The sequence below is a fragment of the Fistularia commersonii genome, chromosome 21 (genome assembly GCF_037954325.1).
Source record: "Fistularia commersonii isolate RoL2024-O1a breed Wild chromosome 21, RoL_Fcom_v1.0, whole genome shotgun sequence".
NCBI classification, from domain to species: Eukaryota; Metazoa; Chordata; class Actinopteri; order Syngnathiformes; family Fistulariidae; genus Fistularia; species Fistularia commersonii.
Window position 1 is genome coordinate 14,954,401 of NC_141304.1, and position 11,253 is coordinate 14,965,653.

The 11,253-nt window shown below is 50.9% G+C and overlaps 1 protein-coding gene across 4 annotated transcripts in view; it reads right to left on the reverse strand.

Annotated features, from left to right (window-relative positions):
• plxna1b (plexin A1b) overlaps window positions 1-8,703 on the reverse strand; it is a 211,125-nt gene extending 202,422 nt beyond the window's left edge. For all 4 annotated transcript variants that reach the window (XM_086168083.1, XM_086168082.1, XM_086168081.1 and 1 more), the window contains exon 1: window positions 8,554-8,703. The gene's annotated coding sequence lies outside the window, so the exon portion shown is untranslated. The remainder of the gene's footprint in view (window positions 1-8,553) is intronic.
• Window positions 8,704-11,253: the final 2,550 nt, after the last annotated feature.

Genomic DNA, 11,253 nt, shown 5'->3' on the forward strand with positions numbered 1-11,253 from the left:
GGGATAATAAATAAATGAATGATCTTTCAGCTCGGAAAGAAAGGCGTAAAGGCACACCGGGCTAGCGTTAGCCTCTGTATAGCTCTGATAGCACAATACCCCTGTAAAAAGTTAATAAACATTTATGGCGCTCACCTTTCACACAAAGGCCAGACAATGACGGTGTCATGCCTTTCATAACAACGCCGCGGCATTCCTGCCACAGAAGGCCTGACGTGGGACGGCTCATTCACAACTGGACGCAGTCCAATTTGTAAAGGGTGTCGCTTTAGAACGGACTGTTCCATATTTAACATCCCCTTTTTTTTTTTTGAAGAGACATCACTTCCGCATCACTACTTGTACAACTGGCTCAGCGCGGGACACATAACGTCGGCGTGGTGAACCTGAAGCCGTCGGGCTACGTGGAAGAAGCCAGCGAGTCCGGTATCATCCTGACCCCGAGGGTCAAATAAGGTCACGCTCAAACGACGACGGCGAGCTCGGCCGGCCGACCGGAGCGACCGCATTCCTTCACACATAAAGGAGGGCGAGGATCTCGAGGAGGACGGTCCTGAGAGAAAGATCCAGAGAGAAAGGAGGCAACTCCACCCCGCCGCCACGCATCAGCACATCCAACCAGTCACAAGTTACACACTTCATTTCATTTGGAATGCGGCGGCTCGACAAGAGCTGAATGGTATCGCTGATGCATTCCTTCATGTTAGCCGTCTCGTTCATCACATGCTTTTGCCTCCTTATTCGCCTCGACGATTTTACCGGCTAAGAAAACTCAAAAAGCGGGGCCCCATCCCCCCAACCCGCCGCCTCTTTTTTTTGTTTTTTCTTTAAACGACCCTGCGTCAACTCGCATCGGTCCGGGTACTTCCACGACCGGTTTGACAGCTCCCGGCAGGGAGAGGGGAGGCCGGGGTCGGAGGTCAACAAGCACAACTGCCGTCGTCGTGGGACGGCGACTCGTAGCTCGCATTCACGCCCGCTCCGACGCCCTTCCCCCGCCTCGCGGTAGCGGCTCGGCGCCTCGAGCCCCTCAGAGCAATAAGAACCAAAAGGGTCCCGGCAATAAAACCTCAGCGGCCCTATTCAAACTTTCACCTTAGAGCTCAGTCTAACCTTTCACCCCTTTCTATCTGCACCTTCCTTCCATTTCAGTGGCCTCCGCCTCCTGCGCCCCATGCATTTCTGACTAGGACGTCCACCCCGGAGTACCTAGAACCCCCCCCCCCGCTCTGGCGGGGTCTGACCCTGCAGGAGGTCAAACAAGGAGAAGGGGCTTAAAGGCACCCCGGGACGGAGGCCATTTCACAATGAGTTAGCTCGGGTCTGCTGGAAGAATTAAGCTGAGCAGTCGCCGACATTCTGCTCAACATGTTGTCCTGTGGTTTTCCTCTTAACAAGCTTTGCGAGGAAGGAAAGGGAGGCTTTTTATGGCCCTGGAGCACATGGTTCCAGGAATCTAAACTGTCACTCGCGCATCCCCAAAACCCCGACTCCGGTGTTGACGGGTGTCACGTGCGTCGGCCCGTCGAGAATTTCAGGCTCAACGGTAACGCCGCGATAGCCGAACGACACTTAAAAGCTAAATCTTTTTGCACGAGGCGGGTTAGCGCCGAGCTTCCCCGGCGTTAACATTAGCCTTCCGACCCCGCCGACCTCGCCGAAGTGTTTGCATAGATTTGCAGGAGGCGGGGAGGTCGAGTTACCGGCAACTGTAGCACTTGTGAAAAGGGAAAAGTCCCTGGTACATGTGTATATGGTCGACATGCTATGCAAGTTACACAATAGTGACAACACAATGAGGGCCAGACTTGGCGGGCTACTCAACACTTCTCCCTCTTTAACCCTTTGAGAGGAGCACAAAGGGGGCAGCGCTGACAAAAGAAGCGGTAGAAATAAAAGGGATAGTCGTTGGAAGAGGGGGGAGGACGTCGTGCGAGGCGTCGCTAACGCAAGAGCTACCGACGGAATACGTTGTTATTTTCATTTTCGCGACTTTAATTTTGTTTGATCGGAAGCACGAGGCGCCCGGGATACAAAATCAAATTGTCAGAATCAAATAACGCCGTCACGGACGAGGAGGTGAGAAGCCCCGCGTGATGATATAACCTTGTAATATTATATTGGGTTCAAACAGCTTTTTATGGAGGAGCTATTTTAAGCAGCATCCAAATATCTAAACCTTTTTCTTTTTTTTTTTTTTTTTTGCGCCAAAGCTCTACTACGACGCCGGACCACTTGACTTCAATCGTAACTTTGTCTTTTCTCGACTGACATCGATTATGTGCTGGATTCAGCGCTTGTTGATTTGGTCCCGAGAGAAAAAGCATTTCCAAAAAGGACCGTTCACAAGTTCTACAACACAATGATCGCATTCAATCCGCCAACAAAGTATTGATTAAACGGTCAAAGTGAATTATTAACATTCTTACACGACGGGCGGTGCATTATTATGATTAAAACGCCATGTTTACATTACATAGGAGTGATGTTAGCGTTGCCCGGCAGGTATTCCAATGGATTATTCATTTCCTGCTCGCTAATTGCGAACCAAATGCGCTGAACTCTTACAACTTTGCATTCGTAGAACTGATAGGCACAAACTAAAATCGGGCGGTTAGCTCTTCCTCTACGGCGAGAAGGTCCCCGGTTCGGAGCCTCCGGGTGACTTGTATGCCATGTGATCGACGGGTTACCAGTCAAGGGTGAACTTTGGCAACACCCCACCTTCAGGTGCAGGATTCGTAGGCGAGGATGAATGAAACTAAAATAACTTTACAAGGCAAACAGAAACGAGTCTGACGGTCGGTCCGGCAGAGTATGTCCTGGCCGGATCCGGCAGCAACCGAGCGGACTGGTTTTTCCAGCCGGCGCCAATTTTGTTTCCTATAAACAAATAGGACTCTTGAAGTTTGTTCTTTCTAGAATTGGCTGACGCACTTGGGAGAATCCCTGACGACAATTTGTTTACCCCAGCAGAGGATCCGTTGGTAGACTCCCACTGAAAATGTGATGACTGATCTCTTTTCGTATCATTACGGTTCCTATTTCAACCCTCCTCCGTGGGAGCAAAGCTCATTTTCTCCCAATTATTTCTGACCACTCCGAGAGGCTGCAAATGACTTCGGCGGCCCGCACCCTGCAAATTAACAGCATTCCGCCGTTTCCAGACATCGAACGACTCTCGGTCGGAGCGGGTCCTTTTCCGAGGCGAACCCCCGAAGACTACATCTGCTGGGACATACGCTTCTTCTCGCAGCCGAAGCGGAAATTCAACGGCGAATTTACGAAGGCTAACTTCACATTCTGTCACGCTGGAAGGGCGGGGGAGAAAAAAAATAAACGCGAGTCGGCGCCGTGTCGGACAACATGAGGCTTCATCGACCAGAAACAAACACAAGCCGAACTTGCCAGGAGCGCCAGCTCGCTTCCAGGGAACGCCAGAGCCGTTAGCGGGGGGAAAGAAAAAAAAACGAGCGGTTAACAAAACGAACAAACGGGCGCTCGTCTCCATCTGGTAAACACGCGCGCAAGCGCTGACGTTTCGTTCGTCCGGGGTTTGAACGCGCGCGAAAAACAAAACACCGACACGGAGGCCACCGTGAAGCCGCCAGAAAAGCCGGCTAGCTTAACTGATTCACAGCCGCGCCAACCGCCACGCTTTCCTTGGGCAAGCGGCTCCGCTAAAGGTCCACCTCCTATTAGTCTTATTTACTGGGCTGGGGAGTAGACTGCCTGAATTATTTAAGATTCCCCCTGGAAAATACAACAGAAACCATGAGGCCGTGTGTGCAAACAGGGGGAGGAGGAGGAGGAGGGAGGGGGCGGCGGGAAGCAAGGAATGTAAAATACAGAGACCGAGCGCGAGGCAAAAGGAAAACGAGCAATTATGACTCGCCGCGCATCAACATTAATCACGACAATAAACGTCTATGTGGCTGTGTAAACTCTTTCCATTTACGGCTTCTCCGCGGCGGAGTGTTTTCGTCGGTCGCGAGGCCCCGACGCGCGCGGCCGCGTCCGGATGGCGTCCTGTATATCTTCCTCCGACGCCGCCGATGCGCCGCTTATCTCAATGCAAATACATGCAGAGGCGCACACACACACACCCACGGCGCGCCGCCTCCTCTCACACACAGCGGTTCTCATTAACAAGCCAAACATGCCTGAAGAGGCAGACAGACTCCGGTGAGCACGGTAAACAACCAGTGGGCTCCCTCGGCGGGAGGGGGAACGTCTCGCCATCCGCTACGCCGCCGCGGTCAACCGAAGGGTTCCACCAAGCTGATTTTTAGAGAAGGGGAGCGGATTCGTGGCACGGCGGCGAGAAGCAACCCGGCTGAGGAGAGTCTCCATGTTCTACCCGTCTCCGCCTGGGGTTCCTCGCTCAATCCGAACACCAAAAAGAAGCTTCCATCGGAGACCCTTACGTTGAGAGCTTCGCTGATTCTTCAGCTTCTCACACCAAACGCCTCTGAGCAAAGAAATTCGTACGAGGAGAGGATGGGATGCAAAAGCTGGCTTTGACAGCGGCGCCCCAAAAGTTCTCTTTTCCCATTCATCCCTCGGTATTCCTGACGCCGGGAGTCGCTAACTAGCCGGCTAGCTGCTTTCACTGCAGAGTGCCAAATTGATTTGTTTTAGTGTTTTCAGTCATCGGTTGCCACGACAAGATGAATTTGACAAGAAGTGACCGTGACCTGGACCGACGAGAACCCCCATTCGGTGACTATTCTTCAATTTCGGCTCAAAACCCTCACATTTTTACATTACATTACATTGCATTTGGCAGACGCTTTTATCCAAAGCGACTTCACAATAGAGGACATAAGGACTGCAAATACACGATGCACAGGAAATCATTTCTATTTAAAAATCATTTCACATTTCTATTAAGAACCTCCCCGTAGGTCATCAGAAGCGACGAAGCCTCCGAGATGAGCGGTGAAATTCAAATCCGCTTGCAAGGTCGAGAAGATTTCGACAAGAATCCCCCGCGACCCGGACCGACCGGGAACCCGGCGATTATATTTGCACCAATCGGACGCATCTTCATGTCGCAGGAGAGCGATCGGGTTGTGAAGCGGTGACGGTTCCTCGCGTGTTGAACGGTCGGTTATCTTCTCGCAGGATGAGGTCACCGGAAAATAAACGTTTGGGTTCTCGCGCTGCGAAACGCAAAAGCCCGTTTTCAATTTGCAGCCAGATTAGCAGGCGTGTTTTTGATACCATCAAAAGAGCAGAGGCTTTTTTTTCCTTCTTCTTCTTCTTCTTCTTCTTCTTCTTCTTCCCACTACGTTGTCTTGACTGAGTGGCCCCCCTTTATTGCCTGCTTCAAAAAGCATCTCTCCGCAACCCGAGCAGCTGTCACTTTCAGCAGGCAGCGCCGAGGACGGAGGCAGGGGAGGGGTCCTTTTGAAGGAATGGTTAAAAGTGAGCGATAAAAATAAACCGAGAGAGGAGAAAATTAATTATACATAACAGACAGCTCACTCCGACGAGCAAGACGGAGAAAACCAGGCTGCTCCCCTCAAAGAAAATGGCAGGGAATATTTATTTCTTTTCTGCTCCGGCGCCGCCGCGGTCACACTCGTTCGCCGATATCTAAAACGGCGAGGATTTTTTTTTTTTTTTTTTTAATCCCGTCAGAACCGCCGCCCCAAACTTTTAATTTCCACGCCGGCGCTCGCCGAATAAAACCCGGCGGACCCGAGGAGACCCGGCAAAACTGGAAATTCCCGACCGATCGCCGCTGATGAGGGCGAACGCCGACGGTTCACCTGCAAATCGAGAATAAAAAAATAAATAAAATAAAAACACCCCGCTTTATATAATTGGCGGCGGCGCTCGGCGGTTCCACGCCGGCCTCCGACTCAATCCCAGCTACCGGTTCGGGGCCAAATGGAGGTCATTCCTATTTGAGCAGTCAGTCAAGACAGGCCCGCCAGGTATTGGCGAGTGACTTTATTTCATATTAAGGCTTGTCGGCTGGAGAGGTGTTAGTACCTGTGTGTGTGTGTGTGTGTGTGTGTGTGAGAGGCCTTTGAGTAGAGCCGGCGCTGCTGCTGCTCCCTCTTTAGTGCGTTTTAATATCGCCGCCGCCGCCTCGGGGCGCCGCGCAAACCCAGGAGAGCCTCCGACGCACAAACGCTCCGAAAGAGGGCGCGACGGATGCGGGGAAAACGGCGTTGGCGAGGATCACGGCGTTAGCGGCCGCCTCCGGGGTCAGGAGGACCAAGAAGAAGAACAAGAAAGCAGCTAGAATAGCTTTACGTGCACGACCAGACTTCAAGGTTTTTTAGCCAGATTGACATGTACAGAGGAGGGATTGAGGATATATTGGTAGACGGATGCTGGAATTGGAGCTGCCAGGCAAGAGGTCTGGAGGAAGACCAAAGAGAAGGTTTATGGACGTAGTGAGAGAAGATATGAAGGTAGTTGGTGTGAGAGAGGAGGATCCAGAGAAGAGGGTTAGATGGAGAAAGTTGACTTCGCTGTGGCGACACCTGAAGGGAAAAGCCGAAAGAAGAAGAAGAAGAATCTGTCACAGGGGTGCAGGACATGTATGACCGAGACAAAGTGATGATTGAGATGTTTTGGACATGAACAAAGGAGTGTTCATGTGCAAACCATAGTGAAGATCTGGGTAGAAGGTTGCTGAAGGTGAAGCTGCCAGGCAGGAGGTCTGGAGGAAGACCAAAGAGAAGGTTTATGGATGTCATGAGAGAAGATATGAAGGTAGTTGGTGTGAGAGAGGAGGATACAGAGAACGGGGTTAAATGGAGAAAGTTGACTCGCTGTGGCGACACCTGAAGGGAAAAGCCGAAAGAAGAAGAAGAAGAAGCCACATTGACACAAACGTAAAAGCGTGGAATCCCAAAAAAAAAAACAATCCACGGCGACGACACGAGAGCGAGATGTTTCCTGAGCGGAGACGTCGCCCGGGAAAGGCGTGTCGCGGAGACAGAACGGGTGAGGAGATCCTGAGGGAGAAGCGGCAAATCGGGTGAGAAAGGAGGAAAAAGGCGGCGAAGGTGGACGAAGGAGATGATGTTCCTGGTTTTTGGAACTTCTCCAGAAGCTCTCCGACGTCCCTTTAGCGCCGACGCGCTTCTGCTTCGCCGCCCATCCACGACCTGATTAGACCTCCGTTTCACTGAATGCCCCGGAGGAATGCGACGGGTGGAGGGTTTTTTTTTTTTTTTTTTTTGGTTGACAGGGGGGGGGTGAAGTGCACGTGTCAGCTCGAATTCCAAAAGTCCGAACATCAAGCGGGAGCAGACGGCGCTCCTCCGAGGCCAGATCCGGATCATAATTAGAGGAGATTGGGGCAAATTGCTTGTCATTTTCTGGCTGGGTTGCCGGCGTCCGTGTAAAAATCAGGGCGTCGCAGATTTCACGTTCTGATTGAGCTTCGCGCTTCCTGCCGGGGGAACCACCTCCACCTCCACCAGAACCCACGGCTCGTCGTCCCACCAGCAGGTTGAGAAGCTCCAGAGGAGATCCAACCGGAACGAAACCCCTCCACACACACACACACACACTCTTGAATAAACATCCACACCACGCTTCGAATTCCACGGGAATCCTGCTCACGCCGTCCGCCTGTCAGTGTGGAGATGCATATGTGTGTGTGTGTGTGTGTGTGTGTGTGTGTGTGTGGGATGTGTCTAACACCTGGGTGAAAACACACTCAGCTGTGGGATTTAAATAAACATGACGACTGGCCACACCTGAAGCCCCCCCCCAAAAAAAAGATGGCGGTTTCCAGGTGAGATCATCCACGCAGAGGAGGTCAGCTGCACGTCACATGCACGCGTGTGCGTGTGTGTGTGTGTTCATCTCCTTCACCGAGATTTGATTAAAAAGAGGGGTTACAGGATGAGGAGGGGGGGCTTCAATGGATCCCTCAGCTTTTTTCCAACGCGCCCTGAACGCACCACCCACGGCGCGGGGAGGCGGGGGGGGGGGGGGCCCGCACGCCTAAGCCGGGTCACACCGCACTTCACGCCACCGCACAGACAGCCTTTCCCCGCAAAATTAAATATTGGATATCTCCCCCCCCCCTTCCACGCACCTTCTCCGGGAGTCCCGCAGCCCACGGGAAGCCGGGGTGCGTCTACCGCGGGTGTCCGTGGGTCCCCGGTGGGGTCCGCGGACAAGTCCGAGTGGGTCCCGGGTGGGGGGGGGGGGGGGGGCGCCTCACGACCCCCACGCCGGGGGAAGCCGGACCCCGACACACACACACACACACACACACACCCCACCTCAATGCGCCAAACCCGCGGGTTACCGGGGACCCACGGCGCGTCTCCGGTCCGACACAGTCACGCAGGAGGAAAGAAGGCTTGGAATCCCGACGCCCGTGGAAACTCGTGGAGAAGAAGAAGGAGAAGAAGAAGGAGAAGAAGAAGGAGAAGAAGAAGGAGAAGAAGGAGAAGAAGGAGAAGGAGCGAAGCTGCAGCGGGAGGTGGAGGCGGGTGGAGGAACGTAACCTAAATATCTCAGCCGGGTTCCACGGACGAGAACATGAAGAACAGTTTCCGCGCCACTCACCGGTTACGTGACTCTCCGCGTGGATCTTCTCGCCATGTTTTTCTTTTTTTTTTCTCTTTTTTAAATTCCAAAACTTGAGCGCATTTTCCCACCGGCTGTTCTCTGTCCTTTCCCTCTTTCCCTCTCCTTCTCTCTCTCTCTCCCTGCGTGTGAATGGAGAGCAGAGGAGAGGAATGCAGCTCTGGCTGAGGGAGGAGGAGGAGGAGGAGGAGGAGGAGGAGAGGAAGAGGAGGAGGAAGAGGAAGAGGAGGAGGAGAGGAAGAGGAGGAGGTGTCTGGGAGTTGCAGTACCTCCGCTCGCCTGTAGAGGGCGCTGTTGTGCGGCGCACCGTGCAGCAGGGACGTTTTCAGCCAAACCAGAAGTTTCAATCCTCGTTTTAAAACCCTCAACGTCTTCCTGTTTCTGTTTTTAATCCGGGTTTTTTCTTTTGTGAGAGTCGTTTCTGACGTCGGGTGTGTTTCCCCTGTTGGTTGTGTTTGCCCGTCGGAGGTGAGGCGTCACGCCGACGCTCCCTGATCCCCCGAACACACACCTGTGTTTTTCTGAAGATTCAGTCGGCCTGCAGGTCAAACTTATTTCTGTGTTTTTACTGGAAATACAGAATAAAACTCCCTCCTGTGTTTGGTGCGGTAGAGCAGGCCTTGCAGACAAACTGCGGGTAAAACTATTCCCATATGTTAAATCCACAAAAGTGATTAACTCCAATATGAAAGACATTAAATTCACTCGTTCACAGATTATATAGACGTACCATCATTCATGAGTCATATAGAAACTCACTTTCATTCATTCGTCCGAAAGTTAGAATATTGTGATAAAGTTCTTTATCTTCTGTAATGGAATTACAAAAACAAAAATGTCACACATTCTGGATTCATTACAAATCAACTGAAATACTGCAAGCCTTTTATTATTTTGATATTGCTGATTATGGCTTACATCTAAAGAAAACTCAAAAATCCTATCTCAAAATATTAGAATTTCATGAAAAAGTATTTTTTGTTTTTTTTTATTGCATTACAGAAGATAAAGAATCACAATATTCTAATTTTCTGAGACAGTCCTGCACAGCCTCTCATTCACACATCACATATGGAAATACAACAATTCACCTGTTTTAAAGAGACATCAGCCATTCAGCCCTTCATTCACGTGTCCTATCAAAATAAACGCTCAAACTTTTATTCACTTTTTATGCAGTGACAAATAACATTCACGTCTAGACGTTCCACCATTTACCTTTTTACATATATAGAAACAGCCATTCATCCTCTGCAGCTCATGCAGAAACCAAATCCATCCATCTTCTCCTCCGCAAGACAACTTTGCCACCCAGAAAGGAGAAAAAAAAAGAAAACACAGGAAATCTGCGAGAAAAATTCACTCATTCATTATCTATATCAGCTTATCCGGCATTCAGGGTCACCGGGGTTGCTTGATCCTTTCCAAGCTGTCATAGTGTGTGTGTGTGTGTGTGTGTGTGTGTGTGAGGGGGGAGGAGGGGTCAAACAAATGTTTTCAACTATGTGACTTTGCCTGTCAGGGAGGCCGGCTTGTTCAGGACGTTGCGCACCTGAAGGTTGAATCTGGGAGCGGAGAAGGCGTCCAATGGGACGAGAGCGCCGAGAAGAAGCCGGAGCGGCTCCTAATTAAAATCCGGGGGGCCCCGGGGCCGCCGTGTCATGTCCCATCAGCCGACACCTCCACGCCGGAGCGACACGCCGATGACAGACCCCGGATACAAGCCGAGCCTCCGCCTCCCCGCCGGGTGCGACGGCGAGGGGCCGACCCCGCCTCACCCGCCGAGGGTCCGGGCGAGGCCCTCGGGCCCCTTGGGGGCCCCCGGGCACTTTTCCACGACGTCTGCGCAGCAAGAAAGCTTTTACTTGGATAACCAGGTTATTCAAACAGGCGGCTCAGGTTACCAATTGCACTCGGGAGAGCGGAGAAGGAGGCCCCGCTGCTAACCGCACCACCTGGCCCTGTGTGTGTGTGTGTGTGTGTGTGTGTGTGTGTGTGGCAGGTCGTGACGAAAAAGCTTGAGAAAAGACATAAAGTTGCACATGTTGTATCAATTGAAAAGTTTAGGTAAAAATTGTTACATAAAGCTGTTCACTCATTGGTTCCCTGCAGTCAGAGACATTCAGCCGTTCACTTGCATATCGTGTGAAGAAGAAAAATCACTCAGCCTCTCATTCACACGTCTTATAGGACTAAAAAACATTCACTCATGCAAACATCCCCTCTTTCATTCACGCGTCAGATAGAAATGTTGCGGGTCAAAATGTTATCTGGTTTAAGCAGGTGAAGGAGTAGAAGTAAAGAAGCACGCAGCTAGTTTTCTCTCCCAAATAACTATTTATTTAACAACACAGATTCACAGACAAATCTGCATTCCAGCTTCAGTTTGTTTAAAATCAGATTAAGCAGTTCTTTTGTTTAGTTTCTAAGAGTCCTTGTGACTATTTTCACTGTTTCCACACGATCACATGACATCATATTCTTGGTCACTTCTGCTTCTGAGATGAATCTATCTGTATAACTATGTATTTACATTAACAGTCCTTGTGCATTAAGTCACATTGTTTTATATCACAGTCTACTACTGGTTCAAAACATTTGAATAAAATGTAAATTTCACAAGAAATGTGCATCTTTCTCCTTGCATATGCCAAAATAATACAAAATGAAGTTGCTGTA